Source organism: Phyllobates terribilis, unplaced genomic scaffold (genome assembly GCF_046119375.1).
Source record: "Phyllobates terribilis strain yellow unplaced genomic scaffold, ASM4611937v1 Scaffold_13__5_contigs__length_258822181, whole genome shotgun sequence".
Classification (NCBI taxonomy): domain Eukaryota; kingdom Metazoa; phylum Chordata; class Amphibia; order Anura; family Dendrobatidae; genus Phyllobates; species Phyllobates terribilis.
In genome coordinates, this window is record NW_027362773.1 from 47,496,893 (window position 1) to 47,513,338 (window position 16,446).

The 16,446-nt window shown below is 44.4% G+C and overlaps 1 non-coding gene across 1 annotated transcript; it reads right to left on the reverse strand.

Annotated features, from left to right (window-relative positions):
• Positions 1-721: 721 nt before the first annotated feature.
• Positions 722-794, reverse strand: TRNAQ-UUG (transfer RNA glutamine (anticodon UUG)). The gene has a single exon. It is a non-coding gene; the product is annotated as a tRNA-Gln (tRNA).
• Between the last annotated feature and the right edge of the window lie 15,652 nt (positions 795-16,446).

The window sequence follows — 16,446 nt, forward strand, 5'->3', positions numbered from 1 at the left end:
AATGTGAACACTCCTGGTTAGGTCTCCATCTCCTGGGTTGGCTGTACTGTAAGAGGTGTGGGTCTTACTTACACTATTTCTACAATAGTGAAATTGATGTCACTTTTCTGACGTCTGCCACAAATTTTTTTAAATGTGGGGAATCCTGATTGGGTCTCCATCTGTTGGGTTGGCTGTAGGGGATCCTTCCTCTTCTGCAGTCTAAATTTTGTTAGGTTGCGTACAAGTCCTTGCTGCACTCCTGATACAGACGCTGCCTGCTGCACTCCTGATACAGATTCAATACAAGTCAATGGGAAGGTTAGAAAGAACCCAGGAAGTCTCCTGAGTGACTTTTGGTGCATTTTGTGAGCTACAAAAAAAAAGCCACAAAAACACACTCAAAAGATGCTCAAAACAATTTTTAGACAAAACGCCACCAAAAATGTTTACAAACCCCAAAGGAAATGCTGAAAAACATGACAAAAGATGACTCAGGCTTTGTGTGACATAAAAGGTTAAAGTTTAGTTTCTTGACATCAATTTTAACTTTCACTAATCCTATATAATAGATTACTTTGGCCATAGGATTCAAAGTGATCATTCCATGGATCCTTGTAATATTCAAGTCTTTTTTGGCTTTTGGTATGTGGATTTTAACTTTGTCTTTATATGTTAAACCTTGGGCATAGGAGGACACAGTGTGAGTGGAAAACAACCTGTGTTTCATGAAGAATTACCCAGGTTCCACTGAGATTTGAACTCAGAACACTAGGATTCAAAGTCCAGAGTGCTAACCATTACACCATGGAATCAGAGGGACAACAGACCCAGCCAGACCTTCTTGTAATGAAAAGGGTGAAATGAGCAAGTTAAATCATGAATGATGGTGAAAACAGGCTCTAAAGCTGCAGTGCAAATCTACTATTAATACAAAATGGTAAATTTATATCTCCTAAACTTTAATTCCACAAGTGTGCCTAGAGTTCCACGATATCACAACAAGGACAGTTTTAAATGTTGATTAAAACTGGCAAAAAAAAAGGAGTGCTGCATCTGTTTCTTGGAAAAAGGGTGAAAAATAAATTAATTGCAAAACTTATACGGTTAGAAAACTGTTCATCCAAAAGTTGCTAAAGATTATTCATTGTGTGGTAAAAGGTTTAATCTGAGACATAATTCAAATAGAGTTTGTAGAAATCAAAACCCATGTCCCTATCCATCAGCCATGACAGTTAGTATAGGTATTCCATAACATATACAACCACTGGCAAAAATTATGGAATCACCGGGCTCGGAGGATGTTCATTCAGTTGTCTAATGTTGTTGAAAAAAAGCAGATCACAGACATGGCACAAAACTAAAGTCTTTTCTAATGGCAACTTTAGGGCTTTAAAAAACACTAAAAGAAATCAAGATAAAAAATGTGGTACTCAGTAAGGATAATTTTTTTCAGACCAAGCAGAGGGAAAAAATTATGGAATCATGAAAAACAAACACACAAAAGAACACTCCAATACATCACTAGTATTTTGTTGCACCACCTCTGGCTTTAATAACAGCTTGCAGTCTCTGAGGCATGGAATTAATGAGTGACAAACAGTACTCTTCATCAATCTGGCTCCAACTTTCTCTGATTGCTGTTGCCTGATCAGCTTTGCAGGTTGGAACTTTGTCATGTACCATTTTCTTCAACTTCCACCAAAGATTTTCAATTGGATTGAGATCCGGGCAATTTTCAGACCATGACATTGACCTTATGTGTCTTCTTTCAAGGAATCTTTTCACAGTTTTTGCTCTATGGCAGGATGCATTATCATCTTGAAAAATGATGTCATCATCCCCAAACATCCTTTCAATTGATGGGATAAGAAAACTGTCAAAAATATCAATGTAAACTTGGGCATTTATTGAAGATATAATGCCAGCCATCTCCCCAGTGCCTTTACCTAGCATGCAGTCCCATATAATCAATGACTGTGGAAATTTGCATGTTTTCTTCATGCAGTCATCTTTATAAATCTCATTGGAACGGCACCAAACAAAAGTTCCAGCATCATCACCTTGCCCAATGCAGATTCGCAATTCATCACTGAATATGACTTTCATCCAGTCATCCACAGTCCACAGTTGCTTTTCCTTAGCCCATTGTAACCTTTTTTTTCTGTTAAGGTGTTAATGGTGGCTTATATTTAGCTTTTCTGTATGTAAATCCCATTTCCTTTAGGCGGTTTCTTACAGTTCGGTCACAGACTTTGACTCCAGTTTCCTCCCATTCGTTCTTCATTTGTTTTGTTGTGCATTTCCTGTTTTGGAGACATATTGCTTTAAGTTTCCGGTCTTGACGCTTTGATGTCTTCCTTGGTCTACCAGTATGTTTGCCTTTAACAACCTTCCCATGTTGTTTGTATTTGATCCAGATTTTAGACACAGCTGACAGTGAACAACCAACATCTTTTGAAACATTGCGTGATGATTTACATTCTTTTAAGAGTTTAATAATCCTCTCCTTTGTTTCAATTGACATCTCTCATGTTGGAGCCATGATTCATGTGAGTCCACTTGGTGCAACAGCTCTCCAAGCTGTGATCACTCCTTTTTAGATGCAGACTAACGAGCAGATCTAATTTGATGCAGGTGTTAGTTTTGGAAATGAAAATATACAGGGTGATTTCATAATTCTTTCCTCAGAATTGAGTGTTTCCATAATTTTTTCCCTCTGCTTGGTCAGAAAAAAATTACCCTTACTGAGTACCACATTTTTTATCTTGATTTCTTTTATTGTTTCTTAAAGCCCTTTAGTTGCCACTTGAAATGACTTTAGTTTTGTGCCATGTCTGTGATCTGCTTTTGTTCAACAACATTAAACAACTGAATGAACATCCTCTGAGCCCGGTGATTCCATAATTTTTGCCAGGGGTTCTATATATACAGTACAGACCAAAAGTTTGGACACACTTTCTCATTTAAAGATTTTTCTGTATTTTCATGACTATGAAAATTGTACATTCACACTGAATGCATCAAAACTATGAATTAACACATGTGGAATTATATACTTAACAAAAAAGTGTGAAACAAATGAAAATATGTCTTATATTCTAGGTTCTTCAAAGTAGCCACTTTTTGCTTTGATGACTGCTTTGCACACTATTGGCATTCTCTTGATGAGCTTCAAGAGGTAGTCACCGGAAATGGTTTTCACTTCACAGGTGTGCCCTGTCAGGTTTGATAAGTGGGATTTCTTTCCTTATAAATGGGGTTGGGACCATCAGTTGTGTTGTGCAGAAGTCTGGTGGATACACAGCTGATAGTCCAACTGAAAAGACTGTTAGCTGCTTTTTTCTTGCCATAATACAAATTCTAAGTAAAGAAAAATGAGTGGCCATCATTACTTTAAGAAATGAAGGTCAGTTAGTCCGAAAAATTGGGAAAACTTTGAAAGTGTCCCCAAGTGCAGTTGCAAAAACAATCAAGCGTACAATGAAACTGGCTCACATGAGGACCGCCCCAGGAAAGGAAGACCAAGAGTCACCTCTGCTTCTGAGGATAAGTTTATCCGAGTCAACAGCCTCAGAAATCGCAAGTTAACAGCAGCTCAGATTAGAGACCAGGTCAATGCCACACAGAGTTCTAGCAGCAGACGCTTCTCTTCAACAACTGTTAAGAGGAGACTTTGTGCAGCAGGCCTTCATGGTAAAATGGCTAATAGGAAACCACTGCTAAGGACAGGCAACAAGCAGAAGAGACTTGTTTGGGCTAAAGAACACAAGGAATGGACATTAGACCAGTGGAAATCTGTGCTTTTGTCTGATGAGTCCAAATTTGAGATCTTTGGTTCCAACCACCGTGTCTTTGTGCGACACAGAAAAGGTGAACGGATGGACTCTACATGCCTGGTTCCCACCGTGAAGCATGGAGGAGGAGGTGTGATGGTGTGGGGGTGCTTTGCTGTGACACTGTTGGGGATTTATTCAAAATTGAAGGCATACTCAGCCAGCATGGCTACCACAGCATCTTGCAGCGGCATGCTTTTCCATCCGGTTTGCGTTTAGTTGGACCATCATTTATTTTTCAACAGTACAATGACCCCAAACACACCTCCAGGCTGTGTAAGGGCTATTTGACCAAGACGGAGAGTGATGGGGTGCTACACCAGATGACCTGGCCTCCGCAGTCACCAGACCTGAACCCAATCGAGATGGCTTGGGGTGAGCTGGACTGCAGACTGAAGGCAAAAGGGCCAACAAGTGCTAAGCATCTCTGGGAACTCCTTCAAGATTGTTGCAAGACCATTTCCGGTGACTACCTCTTGAAGCTTATCAAGAGAATGCCAAGAGTGTGCAAAGCAGTCATCAAAGCAAAAGGTGGCTACTTTGACGAACCTAGAATATAAGACATATTTTCAGTTGTTTCACACTTTTTTGTTAAGTATATAATTACATATGTGTTAATTCATAGTTCTGATGCCTTCAGTGTGAATGTTCAATTTTCATAGTCAAGAAAATACAGAAAAATCTTTAAATAAGGTGTGTCCAAACTTTTGGTCTGTACTGTATATATCCCCATTTGAACTAACAGTCCTTCTCAGGACTAATCCAGCTGCATATATTCAGTGTTGATAGCAGGAATTAGGCAGGCAGGCAATGTATGTGGCAGACTGCAGTTCATATAGTGCAAGAGGGTCCATTGAGCGCTCCTGCTGCTGCTGTTCTTTCAGATATTTGTAGACATAGCCCCAGATATCAGGGGCCAGAGAAAATTTTTTTTTTATCTTAATCCTTATTATTTGCTTAAAAAGCAATCAGAGTAGACCATTTTTCTGCTCCATTTGCTTGTTCTCACTGCCAAATAAAGCCAGACCTGTTCCATATTTCAGCGATAAAAATCCAGAAATGTAAACTGAACGTGGAAAATATTGGCCTCCTTTTCCATTCTGTTGCAGTGTGTCGATCAATCTATTCACACTAGGTGTCTGTGAAGGACAGTGTTAGGAGGGCTGTTGCAGACAACTTTATTTTAATGGAACGCAACCGACCCCGGGATCCGCAATGCAGCCTAATGGACTGCTGCCGAACACTTTCCGGGTGGAAAGGAAGGCGACAACTAAACTGATAACCCGCCCGTGTTAACAGCACACCGGACCGGGTAAGGCGATACGCTCTATCTCCGTTAACTGCACGGAGGAAGAGCGACCGGAAACGCACCTATCAACTATCTTAGCCCTTCATGTTAATGCACACGGAAGGGTAAGACGGTTCGCACAATCTCCAAGAACCGCAGGGAGATGTGCGACCGTGGGAGAAGCAGTAGCCCTGTGTTTGATACAGACGCTACGTTATGGGGAATGGCGCTAAAGCAGTTCACACAATCTCCAAGAACCGCAGGGAGACGTGTGACCGGAGAAGAAGCCGTAGCCCTGTCTTCGGTACAGGCGCTACGCTATAGGAGACGGCGCTAGTATTTGGGTGTGATACCCGCCGGGTATTCGTGCACTCAGCCAGCGTGCTACCGGACTGAGCAGACCCGCTCTATATAGCTCAAGCTCTAAGAGGAGCCCAAGAGTTTAAGCGTGCACACCACAAACAACCAGCTCAAATGATCTGAGCGCATCGCCATGTTTGTGGGCGGCCCTTTTAAAGACTAAGCCCTGCCCACCGACGCGCCATTGGTGACGTTACCCGTGGACCAATCAGGCGCTGCCAGGTTACGGGGTCAGGTGTGTGCCAAACCACCAATCATGATCCGCCAGTTCACGGACATGCTCAGTACGGCAAACTCTGGACTTAGACTCTGCAAGCACTGTCTCTCTCTGCAACCCAGGCTTAACATTGTTAGGCACAACTACCTGGGAGATAAACAGTGCTCGTGGACCAGCTAGGCGTTGGGGCTGATGATGATGCTGAGCAGCATCAGCCCTGGCTGGACCACAATGGGAAACCACAGAAGGTCCTGGACCCATTTCGAATCCAGCACCAGACTGACGCCTCACATTATCCCCCTGCACTTGACGCTCATTTTCCTCCATGAGCCGGAGGGCAAGAATGTGGTCCACCGGGTCACAGAAAGGATTCACGGTACTGTGACCCCTCCGGTGTACAGGGTACCTTTTTTTGGGGCGGAAAGCAGGATGGCAAGAAATGACAACTGGTTTTCCATGTGTGGGATCCTTCACGGGTGACAGAGGGACAGGACCCGCCGGTCTCTGGCAGAAAGATTTATCTCTCGCACAGACGGGACACGCGTTTTCAAAGTCCTTGACGTCCTGGCGCCACCGGGGCCACCAATATGACCATTGAAGGGACTTAGTGGTACGTTTGATCCCCAGGTGAGCTCCGATCTTAGGGGCATGAGCCCAGGAGAGCACCATATTCTGTAGATTAGGTGAAACAAACGTCCTCCCCGACGGAACCGGGTTAGAGGACACTGCCGCCACCCTCTCTTCCTGAGAGTTCTTTACGACATATTCTGACAAGACCCGGGTCCTGGGGACAGACAAAGAATCTGTACCGGATGCTACAACGGTAGGGGGATCAGAGACTACCCTCCGGGTGACTTTGACCATACACTAAGATGCACAATTCTGACTCTAGGAAGAAATTCTCCCCGTATTCCAGTCAATGTGTGGAGTATGACAACGTAGCCAGGGGAGACCCAATAACACCTCGTCTAAACCACCAGGAATAATAAGACATGAGATGACCTCCCGGTGGCCCTGAAGGAATGACCTGGTGAGGGGAATCGACTGGTGGGTGATTTGCGCGTCCAGGAGTGAACCATTGACAACACTAATGTTCATTGGTCTGGAGAGTAACTCAATAGGGATGGCGGGCCTCTGGGCAAATGAAGATGATAAAAATTGCCCTCAGCACCAGAGTCCACCCACGCCTTGGCAGCAGTTGTAGATTTACCAAGGGACAATGTCACATTAAAAGATAATTTGGAGGAAGAAGTCCCGGACTTTAATACACCTCCTCCAACGGTGGTAAGACCTACTCATTTTACCGACTGCCTGGAACCCTTATTTACGGGGTGCTCCAAGAGATGTGTGGGTCGGGAACGAGAGGAAAGAGACTCAGTCCAGGATATATCCATAGCCTCAGGCTCCGGGTCGAGAGTCTTGGGTTTAAAGACACCTGGTGCCAACAGATGTTGAGGTCTGGCAACCTCCAGCTTTAACTTATGTTCCGCATGACGCAAGTCAATACGGTCAGCGAGAGATATTAACTCCTCCAGAGAGGTTGGAATCTTTCTGGTAGATAAGGCATCCTTAATATGCCCAGCCAGACCCCTCCAGAACACCGGAATAAGCGACCGCTCTGACCAATCCAGTTCAGCAGCTAGGGTTCTGAACTGGACGGCATAGTGACTGGCGGTGGCCGAACCCTGGAACAATGCAAGAAGCTTAAGAGCCGTATCATGCATGACCTGAGGACCTAGGAAAACACTTTTTAGGGTCTTAAGGAAAAGACCAGCGTTTACTACCACTGGGTCGTTCCGCTCCCAGAGAGGAGTAGCCCACTCAAGAGCCCTGTGGGAAAGCAATGAGAAGATATATCCCACTTTGGCTCTTTCGGAGGGGAACCGTGCCTCCATCATCTCCAAATGAATGGAGCATACGTTAATAAACCCCCTACAGAGTTTACTGTCCCCAGAAAATTTCTCCGGGAGATCAAACCGGGGTAATGGGGCACTTGCAGTGGTTGCAGTATTCACCGCAGCAGAGTTTAAAATGTTGGCTGCTAGATTAGCTGTCTGGGAAGCTACTGCAGTGATATCAGCGACCGGAGCAGTTTGTTCCAGAGTTCTAAGTCTGGCCTCCAGTTGCTGAATATACCGCTGCAGTTGCTGGTTGTCGGCCATGTTCGGCAAGACCCTGGCGCTCAGATACTGTTAGGAGGGTGGTTGCAGACAACTTTATTTTAATGGAACGCAACCGACCCCGGGTTCCGCAATGCAGCCTAATGGACTGCTGCCGAACACTTTCCGGGTGGAAAGGAAGGCGACAACTAAACTGATAACCCGTCCGTGTTAACAGCACACCGGACCGGGTAAGGCTATAAGCTCTATCTCCGTTAACTGCACGGAGGAAGAGCGACCGGCGACGCACCTATAGACTATCTTAGCCCTTCATGTTAATGCACACGGAAGGGTAAGACGGTTCGCACAATATCCAAGAACCGCAGGGAGACGTGCGACCGTGGGAGAAGCAGTAGCCCTGTCTTTGATACAGGCGCTACGCTATGGGGAATGGCGCTAAAGCGGTTCACACAATCTCCAAGAACCGCAGGGAGACGTGTGACCGGAGAAGAAGCAGTAGCCCTGTCTTCGGTACAGGCGCTACGCTATAGGAGACGGCGCTAGTATGTGGGTGTGATACCCGCCGGGTATTCGTGCACTCAGCCGGCGTGGTACCGGACTGAGCAGATATATGGCACAAGCTACCTGCCTGCATAAAGCTATGGCTCTTAGAGGAGCCCAAGAGTTTAAGCGTACACACCACAAACAACCAGCTCAAATGATCTGAGCGCGTTGCCATGTTTGTGGGCGGGCCTTTTAAAGACTAAGCCCTGCCCACCGATGCGCCATTGGTGACGCTACCCATGGACCAATCAGGCGGTGCCAGGTCACCGGGTCAGGTGGGTGCCAAACCACCAATCATGATCCGCCAGGTCACGGACATGCTCAGTACGGCAAACTCTGGACTTAGACTCTGCAAGCACTGTCTCTCTCTGCAACCCAGGCTTAACATTGTTAGGCACAACTACCTGGGAGATAAACAGTGCTCGCGGACCAGCTAGGCGTTGGGGCTGACGATGGTGTTGAGCAGCATCAGCCCTGGCTGGATTGAAATGGGAGACTACAGAAGGTTCTGGACCCATTTCAAATCCAGCACCAGACTGACACCTAAAAGATAGTATTAGCAAATTACATGCCAGCTATTTAAAATTGTGGTTCTCTGTCATACATAACACCTGTAAGAGTGTTAAAAATCAGATATTTCTTCTATATTCATTCCATTGCAGCAGTGTGTTGGTCAAGCTATTCACACTAGGTGCCTGTGAAGGATAGTATTAGCTAATTACATGCCTGCTATTTAAAACAGTCTCACATTTAACTGTGGTTCAAATCCAGCCATTTGTAGTGAATGTGGAAAATATTGTCCTCCATTTCTAGATTGTAGCAGTGTGTCAGTGTACACCATGTTACAGCTCCATTTGCTTGTTCGCAGAAAACAGACAGGTTTTATTCATATTACTGTATTGTGGTAGCAGAGGAACTTTTTTCAATGATCAGACGCACGTGATCCATATGACTGCCATAATAATGCAGAAATTTTGTGGGGCATGCCAAATAATTCGCACCTTTTAAAATCAGCCACCTGTGTTTTGTTGAACCAATAGACACTTGGTCGCTAACAAATACAATACTATTAGTCAACTGCCTGTAACCGTGGCCATCAGACGTTATCCCATATGACTGCCCTAATAATCCAGCAATTATTGTGAGCGTGTCAAATATTACACTCCATTTAAAGTATTGCAGTTGAGGGTTCAAACCTATTCAAACTGACAAATAGCATATCTGGGAACAATGTTGTAAGAGTATTACGCCACTTTTGCGGACTGACAAAAAAAAAACATACAAAAAAACAAGCTAAAATGGAAAAAATGTTAAGAAACATTCTTTCCAGGGTAATGACTTGTACAGTACAGACCAAAGGTTGGACACACCATCTCATTTAAAGATTTTTCTGTATTTTCATGACTATGAAAATTGTACATTCACACTGAACGCATCAAAACTATGAATTAACACATGTGGAGTTATATACTTAACATAAAAGTGTGAAACAACTGAAGATATGTCTTATATTCTAGGTTCTTCAAAGTAGCCACCTTTTGCTTTGATGACTGCTTTGCACACTCTTGGCATTCTCTTGATGAGCTTCAAAAGGTTGTCACCGGAAATGGTCTTCCAACAATCTTGAAGGAGTTACCAGAGATGCTTAGCACTTGTTGGCCCTTTTGCCTTCACTTTGCGGTCCAGCTCACCCCAAACCATCTCGAATGGGTTCTGGACTGGTGACTGTGCAGGCAAGGTGATCTGGTGCAGCACCCCATCACTCTCCTTCTTGGTCAACTAGAACTTACACAGCCTGGAGGTGTGTTTGGGGTCATTGTCCTGTTGAAAAATAAATGATGGTCCAACTAAACGCAAACCGGATGGAATAGCATGCCGCTGCAAGATGCTGTGGTAGCCATGTTGGTTCAGTATGCCTTCAATTTTGAATAAATCCTCAACAGTGTCACTAGCAAAACACCCCCACACCATCACACCTCCTCCTCCATGCCTCACGGTGGGAACCAGGCATGTAGAGTCTATCCGTTCACCTTTTCTGTATCGCACAAAGACACGGTGGTTATAACCAAAGATCTCAAATTTGGACTCATCAGACCAAAGCACAGATTTCCACTGGTCTAATGTACATTCCTTGTGTTCTTTAGCCCAAACAAGTCTCTTCTGCTAGTTGCCTGTCCTTAGCAGTGGTTTCCTAGCAGCTATTTTACCATGAAGGCCTGCTGCACAAAGTCTCCTCTTAACAGTTGTTGAAGAGAAGCGTCTGCTGCTAGAACTCTGTGTGGCATTGACCTGGTCTCTAATCTGAGCTGCTGTTAACTTGCGATTTCTGAGGCTGGTGACTCGGATTAATTTATCCTCAGAAGCAGAGGTGACTCTTGGTCTTTCTTTCCTGGGGCAGTCCCCATGTGAGCCAGTTTCTTTGTAGTGCTTGATGGTTTTTGCAATTGCACTTGGGGACACATTCAAAGTTTGCCCAATTTTTCGGACTGACTGAACTTCATTTCTTAAAGTAATGATGGCCACTCATTTTTCTTTACTTAGCTGCTTTTTTCTTGCCATAATACAAATTCTAACAGTCTATTCAGTAAGACTATCAGCTGTGTATCCACATGACTTCTGCACAACACAACTGATGGTCCCAACCCCATTTATATTTGTTCCAACAGCTATGGGGGTGTTTAACAAATGTCTGAAAAGCAATGTCTAAAGCATTCCAAATGTTATGTTATCATATGTGTCATGTTCGAGATCTGTGTTCTGCTGCTGTGATACCGCAATTTCCTCCGGGATAAATAAAGTATATCTTATCTTATCTTATCTTATCTTATCTTATATGGCAAGAAATCCCACTTATTAAACCTGACAGGGCACACCTGTGAAGTGAAAACCATTTCCGGTGACTACCTCTTGAAGCTCATCAAGAGAATGCCAAGAGTTTGAAAAGCAGTAATCAAAGCAAAAGGTGGCTACTTTGAAGAACCTAGAATATAAGACACATTTTCAGTTATTTCACACTTTTTTGTTAAGTATATAATTCCACCTGTGTTAATTCATAGTTTGATGCCTTCAGTGTGAATGTACAATTTTCAAAGTCATGAAAATACAGAAAAATCTTTAAATGAGAAGGTGTGTCCAAACTTTTGGTCTGTACTGTATATAAGGCCGAAGAAATAAAATGAACACTCATGTGTAGATGGTGATCAGACTACCTAGCAGTAGTACCTGTTCCTATTGTAAATGCATCTGACAGCATTATTGATAGGGAATAAAATAGATTATGATTGTTTTTGGGCAGCACCAGCAGCATGCAGTATAAGGCAATAATGCCTGGCTGGATAGGTGTAATACGCTATCCATACTGCGATACCTCACCCATAAAAGAATTTCAGATAAGACATTTAATATTCTAGAATATAGAATCTATTTGAATTGTCCTTCCCATTATTAAGGAGTGTGTCTCCTATACTTTTGTTGCATATACAGCAATTTCAAGGTCTGCCAAAAATTTGGATGCACTCCAATACACATTTGAAGAGGCTTAAAAAAATAAATAAAAACACAGTAGGACATTTCTTTAGTATAAAAGCCAAACTCGGCAATGTAACCTCAATGTATTCACATTGTTCAGCTCCTGCACCTCCTCCTCTGGTTCGGCCTCCATCACCGAAATGACCACATCAGTCACAAGCTGGAAGCACTGCAGCAGTGCCTTGGCCAAGCGGCAACAGGCTGTGCTGAAGATAATATGCTTAATGCTTTGGTGACAAAACGCCCACCGCTGAAGAGTTGTTGAAAGCTGTAACACAGCAGCCTGATCTGTGGCTCTCACCACTGAACATACAGCCAGGCATGGTCCTGTGTGACAATGAGTGGAACCTCGTGGTGGAGAAATGACAGTCAGAGTAGATACAGTTTCCCTCTATGACAGTCCTTTCACTGAGCTTAAGAATATGACTGTGGTGTAATACAACTCTCACCGAGAAGCAGTGTCAGTGAAAAACATTGGGCCCACCAGAGGAATTGATTTTGAGAGGCCATCTTTCTCCCCCACTCAAGAGAGCCCCATAGCAGCTGCAAAGTTTGCGCTATCATGAACTCTCATGATGGAGAAGCCAGGGCCCACCCGAAGATTCTGTGATGGGCCCGTAAAACCCTGTCGAGAAGCAGCCCTGTCTAAGAAAAGTGCGGGGGAAGGTTTCTGGACACTCTATGGATGCTTTTTTACTGTGGACTGGCTCCAACAATCTATAAGATTGCAATCTATAATTCCTTCACTGTCTCCCCATTGGCCAGAGACTTCAGTTCAAAACCGTAACGATGACATGCAAAGCCATCCACAACCTGTCTGCTCCATTTATCTGTGACCTAGTCTCCAGGTACATACCAGCACGCAACCACCGATCCTCTCAAGATCTCCTTCTCTACTCCAGTCTTCTCTCCTCTTCCCACAATAGCATACAAGATTTTTCCTGTGCATCCCTTATACTCTTGAATTGTGTACCCCAACATATCAGACCCTTGCGTACTATTGAAACCTTTAAAAGGTAGCTGAAGACCCACCTCTTCCGACAAGCCTACAACCTGCTGTAACCCTAGCTCCACCATACCCCTGTATGACCAGCTGTATCCTCACCCATCACTTATAGACTGTTTGTGGGCCCTCACGGGCAGGGTCCTCTCTGCTCTTGTACCAGTCAGTGACTTCTTTTCACATGTAAAGCACAATGGAATAAATGGTGCTATAATAATGAATAATAATAATTATACTACTTGTACTCTGGGTAAATTGATGGCACTTTCCTGGTGACTACCCCTAAATTGATGTGTTTTAGCAGCTTTTGGTCCCGTTTGAAGGTGTTGTGTATACGTTTTGTTTTGGCACCAAATGGCGTTTGGCAATGTTCGGCGAATATTTGACTATTACATTGGCGAATATTGCAAAGACGGTGATTGTAATCCGAAACGAATATTGAAATATTTACTTGTCTCTAATCAGAAACATCCTTAAATAAATTATCTGGGTGTTGCATCACGGTCTCCCTGGTGATATGGTGGTGGAGGATGAGGATTAGGAGGAGGGCAACATAAAATAGAACAATTCCTGAAGGTATACCCATGTATGGGTGTGAAGTGGTCCATGGAAATAGACCCCCCAAAAAATAACCACTGGATTTGAGTTTATGTTTGATGCTGTCATCTGGTGGTGTTGAGAAGTCTGGCCCAATTCAGCCGGTGTTCGTCTTTATAAGAGTCAGCTTGTCAGCATTTTCAGTTGACAGGTGGATGCGCCTATCAGTTTTATCAGTTAAAATGCCACCGGTGGCACTAAAAACCATCTCTGACAGAACGCTAGAGGTCAGGACCTCCAAGGCATAGAAAGACAGTTCATGCCACGTGTCCAGCTCGCATCTTCAAAAACTTTTCCCTCCTTGACAGAGTACCCCGTGTATCAGGGCCTGGGCACTGGGAGGGTCTGAGAAAAATGTCCCAGACCTTTGACAGCATTTTCCTGCCTCTGCCACCTCTGGTTTGTGCCTTCCTCGCTTGTACTCCTTGGTTGTCTAATGAACTGTCTGACTGTGACCTCTGCCGTTAGCATTGTCAGATGGGAATTTTTTTTGTTATAATTCTTCAACAAGAGCCTGATCTTAATCTCTCCCAAAATCCTCCCTCTACTAACTAGAGTTGAGCCACCCCAGTAGTGTTCGGGTTCGGTTCGGTTCTTCGAACACCGGTGTGTTCGCCGAACTGTTCGTCGAACTGTTTGTCGAACACCGTCGAACACCGTTAAAACCAATGGCAGGCAAACAAAAACACATAGAAATACATAGAAAACACCTTCAATGGTGTCCAAAAGCTGACAAACTGCTCAGAAGTAGTGTTGAGCCACCGCCGTAGTGTTCGGGTTCGGTTCGTCGAACACCGGTATGTTCGCCGAACTGTTCGTCGAACTGTTCGTCGAACAACGTTGAACACCATTAAAACCAATGGCAGGCAAACAAAAACACATAGAAACACACAGAAAACACCTTCAAAGGTGTCCAAGACCTGACAAACTGCTCAGAAGACACAACTAACACAAGGAAAAGTGACAAGTAAATATAGTCATGCGAAAAGAAAGAGGTGGAGGAGTAAAAGGAGGGGGAGACACAGATATAGGCATGTCATGCCTTTCTAAAACCAAAAAAGTGAGAAGCCGACATGGCTAGTCCGTTCCTGCCCGTGCGACCTCCGTGTCGCTGGGTTTGTGCCAGAGCTGCAGTGGACCCTGATGGCTATCCCCCCTCTCCCAATACTGGTGCCTGTCCGCTGATGGGTCGAGCCCCCCCGCGGTGGAGGCAGGTCTAAGTTCTGTAATTTAAATTGTCTCTCTAATTTGAATGAGTACACTTTAAATCCTTTTACAAGGATCTATTGGAGGGCAAGTCTCAGCCGCGTTAATTCCAGCTCCAGTAGCATCCACTAAAGCTGCTGCAGTTAAAAAGCTTTTATAAGGATCGAGCTTGGCAGTCCACCGCAAGGCGTCCTACCGCCTGTCCTAGCCCCTGTGCCTTGGGGTGCCTCCCCCGATGCTTGTCACTGAGTGTCCCAGGGGCCCGTAGCATTTCCTTTGAAAAAATTAAGTGTCCAAACTTCAGGTGGTGTAGCTTGCTTAACAGCTGGGATAATCCGCTGACTAGCAGACACTGCTACTAGGCCCAAAGTATTGCCTGGGCTAGATGCAGTTAAAAACTTGTAATTAGATCTACAGGCGGTGGCTACTCCGCTGACTAGCAGACACTGAAGCTTTGCAGCAGACCTCTGATTCCCAGGCTATAGTATGAGTAAACAGCTCTTCAGACTCAACCATCTGTGTTACCCCAAGCCATACTGTATGTACTTTCTTACGGTTAAAAGGGGGGGTAGAGACCCGACCCACCTGGAATTGACGATGCCAACGTCATGTAAAACTCAGCAAGGGGACTCCAAAAAGAGTCTCCATTTTTTCCAAAAATTGTGGCACAGACACCACTTAAGTGGCATCAATTGTCCCATATTTGCTTAAAATGATTGGTGAGGTGATTTTCCAAAATCCTAAAGCTTTTAGTCTCCCCACGATGACACAAGTGGGGCAGATGGTGGTTGTAGCGGCCCGCTAGGCCGCATTGTAGCACAGTGAGCTTCGCACTGCAATTTATGCTTTATATCCATGTGACGGTTCAAGCATAAAGTACTCAAACTATTGTTTTTTTGGACTCTACATAGCTTTTGGTGACAAATGTTACAGATAACATGAGTTGGGTCATCCTTAGACATCTCAAAAAATGCCCAGGCTATGCAAGGTTTAGAGCCCATGCGACTCTGCTACTAGCAATACTATCAAATGAATGGCTGGGTTAGATGTAGTAAAAAATTCTTATTAGATACACAGGCGGTGCAGCTTGCTTCGCAGCTGGGCTACTACACCCAAAGTATTGGTAGACTCTATACTAAATAAGGTAGGATTCACTGACTGTGGTGGCCCCTCCGCGGGCTGTGGAGATTGGTCATCCACTTTCGCTGCCCCTTACTCAATGAATTCACAAACATCTCCCATTGGTTTGGAGTCCCATTATGCCCAACCAAAAACATAGGCCCCACAACAAAGATATCGTTCTTAGGCATCGAAATCGACACCACAGCAAGGTTGTTCCACCTCCCATGGGAAAAAATACCAAAACATTACACCTGATCTAGGTTTTTTGCACAGTATGGAAAGTAACACTACAGCAGATGCAAGTATTACTAGGTCTCCTCGTGTTTGCGAGCCGGGTGATGCCAGTCGGAAGGGTTTTTTCTCTTTATTTATCGCCTGCAGCAAAAGGGGCATCTAAACCGAGTCATACAATCAGAATCAGCAGGCAGCTACGGGCGGACTTAGAGGTGTGGAAAACCTTCTTATAATCATTCAACGGTCACACGTTATTTATGTCAGCAGAACAGTCCAACATTGAACTAAGATTATTCACCGGGGCGGCAGAATCAGGCGGATATGCAGCGATACTAAATAACCAATGGTGCACAAGCTTATGGCCTCCGTATTGGGCAGAACAAGTGCTGACAAAAAAACAGACAGTCCTGGAA